This window comes from Oryza glaberrima, chromosome 2, assembly GCF_000147395.1.
Source record: "Oryza glaberrima chromosome 2, OglaRS2, whole genome shotgun sequence".
NCBI lineage: Eukaryota > Viridiplantae > Streptophyta > Magnoliopsida > Poales > Poaceae > Oryza > Oryza glaberrima.
The window spans coordinates 13,763,571-13,770,135 of record NC_068327.1 but is presented as its reverse complement, the minus strand read 5'-3'; the positions used below and the strand labels follow the sequence as shown (position 1 = coordinate 13,770,135).

Here is a 6,565-nt window from a genome sequence, read left to right as displayed (position 1 = left end):
TTCACTTTGATCTTCTGAACTCTTTTCCTCGTGACCGCGGAATTCCGAAACGGCGGATTCTACACGCTGGCACACAAAACAAGGAAAAACTCTAATAAAAACCATGCAAACAGTACATAAAAAGTAATAAAATATGTAGAGCTCAATTTTAGATGAATTTTGCAAGTTGAATGGCTCAATTCAGAGTTCGAATGAATTAGATATGATTTTTAGAAGTTTTGAGCCATTTAAATAAATTTCTAGAATTAATACCAATTTATTGCGCAACTATTAATTATTTTCTCAAAGGAAAAGATCATCGCTGACGTCAGCAAGGGGCGGCCGGCGCCGACATGCGGGCCCCACTAGTCAGCGGCACAAGGGCGCCGGTCCACCGTGGACCTGGACCACTAAGGCGGTCCACCACCGGTCCACGGGAACCGATGGCCCGGATGTGGACACCCCGAGTATTATACCACCACATACTATTGGAGAAGTGGGATCCATACACGCATAAATAGCCACTCGTCCTCAATGTGTCCATGATCGCAGTTGACATCCTTCTGTTATAATAACCGGAATGTCGAGTAGTGAGCGCAAGTCATAACCGTAAGATAGTTTGCCAGTCCACTCCATCATATGCCCGTCAACCACTTGAAGGTGGTGACCAAAAATATACCCCAGTGACTCGATCCAAAGCACTATCCCCGATTATCTCAAGCGATTAAAACCCGTTACTCATGCTTAGCTAGTCCCCAGGAATGCGACTAGCCTCACACTTTCATCTCAAGCAATTAATAAACATAGCAAGTACCATAATAGGGTTAAAGTGCAGCGAGGTACATGACACATAATAGGGTCTGAGGTCCCAACATACAACACATAAATATAGCAGCGGAAGTCTCAAATAGAGTTCATAAGCAAAAGACAAAACCGGTGGTGCCACAACCCCAGTAGGGCAAACCAACCGGGCAAGAGCCAAGCTGCAAGAGATCACTCATTGCCCTCGCCGCCCTCGACAGAGCAATGACCACACAAGAAGCATAACTCATAACCGGAATCCTCTCCTGAAATTGCAGACACCAGGTTAAGTACAAGATTGTACTCACAAGTCTCATCCAAAATTATATATACATAAGGGAGAGAGAAGTATGCAAGCTTTCTAGCCTATAGTGGGTCTCTAGGTTCAACATTTGCATAAAGCTAATTTTATTGAGCAATTAATGTGTAAAATAAGCAAGGACAAGTAAATCTAGCATCATTTTAATCTATGGACAGCAAGTATATAATTCCAAAATGTATAAGCCAATGAGCCCAAACGGCGCTCTCATCATCAACCATGGACAACCAAAGTCCATACCAACATGGCACAACATGCCAACACCACCATCAAACATAATCCCATCTATAATAATCCACATTTGATGCTAATCATAACCGACTAACACATCAAGCATTGTCCATAACCGAGGACGCGGCTATTCGAATAGATTATACTCTGATCAGAGGTGTACAACTAGACCCACACGAAATGAACAAAGATCAAATGCTACACACCCCGTCGAGTGCGGTACACAAGTGATTCAAGCTCATTACATGCCCTTTCTTAGCCCCACCCCAACCACCTATACCACACTGGGGTTCCCGACGACTCAATCACGGGCGTGCGTGGTGTGACCAAGGCGGGCGCGCCACGCGGGAGGCACCCCTGGCCAAACCTAGGCACTTGAGGCCCTCCAAAGGCTACCTGCCTCACGACTCTCCAACGTGGTATAAATTATCACAGTAGAACTAGTAAGAACAAGCCGATCCCAAATAAGGCATGTGGAAAGTACGTAGGGTGCTTGATTAGATGTCAAAATGTTCGGTCCTTAACGACCTAGACGGGGCTACTTGCATCAGGGGAAACCAACCTCCCATCATCGCCCTATCACCCGTCCAAGTCCAACATATTTTATCAACCATTATTTAGTGTAAGTGCTCAAGTTTTATGCCCAATAATGCAAGTTGTCTATATACCACAATTAATAGCATTGTCCATCCCTATAGTTCTATTAGCACTAAGCATGGTTAAGCATTAATGAATAAGACATCCCAAGTAATCCCAACCAGTGGTAATAGGGTATAAGGACAGCAATATCACAAGAACTAAATGCATAAATAGGTTCTACCCATACACCATAAACCGACAATATTAATATCCAGGCAATGCATGCATATATATACGAACAGATTGCAACCAAATCATTTTTAGAGAAAGCATAGGTTCTATATGCTTAGGTGCTTACCTTGCTGCTGAGGGTAGTCACTATCCTCCTCGGGATATGGCTCGTTACTCTCCGGAATCTCCGAATCTATCGAAAAGAAACAATATGTGAATAAGAGCCAAATAAACATGCACATGCAAAATGATCAATAAATTATGAAATAAATACAGTGGGTAGATCATATTTTAACTTGAATTTAGTTGAAATAATCACCAGATTATCACTTATAGTTTGGGAGATATGAAAATGACAAGCTCTCAGGTGCTGAAAATGGCAGTTCTGCAAATATTAACGTTTCCTTTAGTACATTAAAATTAAAATGCATTTCAAACCAAGATTTCATAATAATGATTATTTTTAGAGTAAAGTACATCACTCACAGCTCCTAAGAAAAATTATTTCACAGCTATAAGTGTTGTCATTATTTATTTATGGATTTTACAAGTTAGAAACATAGGAATGTTAAATAAACTCCTAAACATGATTTAAGAGGTAGTTTTTCCAAAAACAACACCACAAAAGAAAAGAGTACTAAAATATAAGCTCAACAAAATTGGTTTCACAATTTTAACTTTTACCAATAATTTCTTACGAATTTCTTAATAGCTAGACCACACAAGGGATACATATAGCTATTTATATTTTTACTGGGAAAACCAGTACAAAAGTTGGTCATTCTTATTTTTCAACATTGAATATCACGTTTTTCTTAATCCACAAAAATTTGGTTCACTGAATTTGCAGTTCATATGAATTAGTTATGATTTTTTAAAGCGCAAACCTCTTTCAGCTCAAAAGCTATCAGAAATCGATTTCTATTTTCACTTCCCCTTTTCTCCAACTTCCACCGGACTTTGCTCACATGGCAGCAACCTGGACGTAGGGTCGTGCGAGGCTAAGGACTCGGGCTGATGGCAAGAGATGTAGCAAGGCCTTGGGATGACGGTAAGAGACGTTGACTAGGGCTGCTTCAACCGAAATCAAAAGAGATTAACACCGGATGAACTGCAGCCACCTCCTAGCTGCAATAATGTAGATGGATGACCTGTTGAATGTTGCTGTAGATGTTCAACATGAAGGGAACTAAAAAAAGGCACCATGGATGGCATGGAAGCTCACCAAATGGAGGGAAACAAAATCATGTTGCTGCTGCAACCATGCAGGCTGAAAACACCACTCTCTTCTCCTATTTCGATCTCTCTCAACTCTCCATGCATGTGCAAGATGTTGGGATGGATGGAAAGCTTGGATGATGGGGATTGTTGTGGTCTAACATGCAGGGATTGATCTTGGGCTATTGGATGGGATTTGGGGAGAAGTGAGATGAGAGCTCAGCTTGAGGAAGAAAAGAAAGAACAAGCAGTGAAGATGAAAGGGGAGGAAGAAGAAGGGGTTTTCTCTGCCCCCACCCCCTTAAGTCCTGAGGTGGGAGCACGCCCATGGGTGTGTTGTGGGGCTAAAGAGGCACCCAAGGTCAGTGACAAGTGGGCCTAAGTCGTGGCTGTCTATGAGGGTGAGAGAGGTGGGTGAAATTTTTTGCAATTTCCAGGATTTATTTTCTTTCCCTCTCTTGGTAAATTCAATTTGACTAGGTAAAACTAGTTCAAAAATTAAGGGATTTGGTGTGGTGATAGGTGTTGTTTTCTAGGTTCCATTTTTCAAAGTTTCACTCAAAAATTTGAAATATTTTAATTCTGGTGAAAAGATGAAATTGGTTAGGCTGAAAGTTGGTTTGAATTTTGAGGAGGCCTAAACAGAGAGTAAAAATTCAACAAAATTTATATTTGTTTGTGATAAATAAACTAGTATTTGAATAAATTATTACACATGTACACTTTTGTTCAAGTTATTGTTCAAATAGAAGTGGTTTCAATTTTACCGATTAGAGTTAATTTTGTTATCGCCTATGATCAAATTGCAATATAGTAAATATGAAATCTAAAGGACAACAAATGCACTTCTAAATACCTGGTTATGAATGTAGGGCTGTTACAGCTCTCCCCCCCCCCCCTAAAAACAATCTCGTCCTCGAGATTGCGACGCATCGGTGAAGAAGGAAGGATAATTATTTCGGAGATGATCCTCATGTTCCCAAGTGGCTTCATTCTCGGTTTGGTTACTCCACTGAACTTTGAGGAATGGAATAGAGTGATTGCGAGTGACACGCTCCATTTGGTCGAGGATGCGAATTGGATACTCGCTATAAGAAAGATCGAGTTGTAGGTCAAGATTTTCAACCTTTGTTTCTTTGGTTGGAACCCGGAGGCATTGCTTTAGTTGTGAGACATGGAAAACATTGTGAAAAGCTGAGAGTGATGGTGGAAGGTCCAGCTTGTAAGCAACAGCCCCTCGCTTAGCAAGAATGCGAAAAGGACCGATATAATGAGGTGCCAATATTCCTTTCACTCCAAACCGGTGTGTGGACTTGAATGGAGTGACTTTGAGGTACACATGGTCACCAACATCGAAGGTAAGCTCACATCGACGATGGTCGGCATAGCTCTTTTGCCTAGATTGAGCGGTTTGCAAGCGCTCCCGAATTAACCGTACTTGTTCGTCGGCCTCCTTGACTAAGTCTGGACCAAAGAATGGCCTCTCCCCGGACTCGGACCAGTTGAGAGGTGTCCTACATCTTCTTCCATACAAGGCTTTAAAAGGAGACATTTGAAGGCTAGCTTGGTAGCGATTGTTGTAGGAGAATTCGGCGTACGGGAGGCATTTTTCCCACTTTATTCCATAATCGAGGACACAAGCCCTCAACATATCTTCCAATATTTGATTTACTCTTTCAGTTTGGCCTCCGGTTTGTGGGTGGTATGCGGTGCTAAAAGAGAGTTTGGTTCCCATAGCTTTGTGGAGACACTTCCAAAAATGAGAGGTGAATTGTGGTCCATGGTCCAATATAATTTTTGTTGGCACTCCATGAAGGCATACAATGCGAGCGAGATACAACTCCGCCAAATTACTAACTTTTGATGTGGAATGAACGGGTAGAAAATGAGCCGATTTTGTGAGTCGGTCGACAATTACCCAAATGCAGTCGTTGCCTTTCTAGGAGGTGGGTAGACCGGTGATAAAATCCATTCCAATATCTTCCCACTTCCATATGGGAATAGGGAGTGGTTGGAGAGTGCCCGCTGGTCTTAGATGTTCGGCTTTCACCCTTCGGCAAGTGTCGCACTCGGCAACATACCGTGGAACTTCCCGCTTCATATGGGTCCACCATAATTTTTGCTTTAGGTCTTGGTACATCTTGGTACTACCTCGATGGATTGAGAAAGGAGAGTTGTGGGCTTCATTAAGGATTAGTTGTTTCAGTTTGCGATGGTTAGGCACAACCAAGCGCTTCCCGAACCATAAAACACCATCCGAATCTTGGTAAAACCATTTTAGCTCGGATTCGAGCCATACCTTTGTCATCTTTTTGGGCCTCTTTGATCTGATCATATAAAGTAGGTTTCACTTCTAGGGCAGCAAGGGAACCATGTGGTACCATTTCTAAACCAAGTTTATGAATTTCCGAACATAAGGTCTCCGATCGGGGTTTTACCAACAAGCAATTGCATTGCGGTTTTCGGCTCAACGCATCAGCAACAACATTGGCCTTCCCCGGGTGATAATGTAAACCCATGTCATAGTCTTTGATGAGTTCTAACCACCTTCTTTGCCTTAGGTTCAGATCTGATTGGGAGAAGATATATTTCAAACTCTTGTGGTCGGTGTAGATTTCACAACGGTTACCGATAAGATAGTGCCGCCATATTTTTAGTGCATGAACAAGAGCGGCTAATTCAAGGTCATGGGTTGGATAGTTCACTTCATGAGGTCTCAATTGACGAGATGCATATGCCACAACTCGGCCTTCTTGCATAAGAACACAACCGAGTCCTTGACGAGAGGCATCGCAATAGATATTGAAGCTTTTGTGTATATCGGGTAGGATAAGAACGGGAGCAGTGGTTAACTTTTCTTTCAAGGTTTGAAAACTTTGCTCACACTCAGCTGACCATACATACTTCTCATTCTTCTTCAATAATTGAGTCATAGGCTTAGCAATTTTGGAGAAATTCTCAATAAACCGACGGTAGTAGCCAGCTAGACCAAGAAAACTCCGGATGTCGGATGGATTTTTGGGTTGTCCCCAATCTAATACCTTTTGAACATTACTTGGATCTACAGCAACTCCACCTTTGGATAAAACATGACCATGACATCCAACTTCTTTCAACCAAAACTCACATTTGCTAAATTTGGCATATAGGCGGTGCTCACGTAATTTTTCCAATACAAGATAGAGGTTCTTTTCATGTTCTTCTTCG

General features: G+C 41.9%; 1 pseudogene; it reads right to left on the bottom strand.

The window, feature by feature from the left end:
- Positions 1-772: 772 nt before the first annotated feature.
- On the bottom strand, positions 773-3,463 carry LOC127764567 (uncharacterized; annotated as a pseudogene).
- Positions 3,464-6,565: the final 3,102 nt, after the last annotated feature.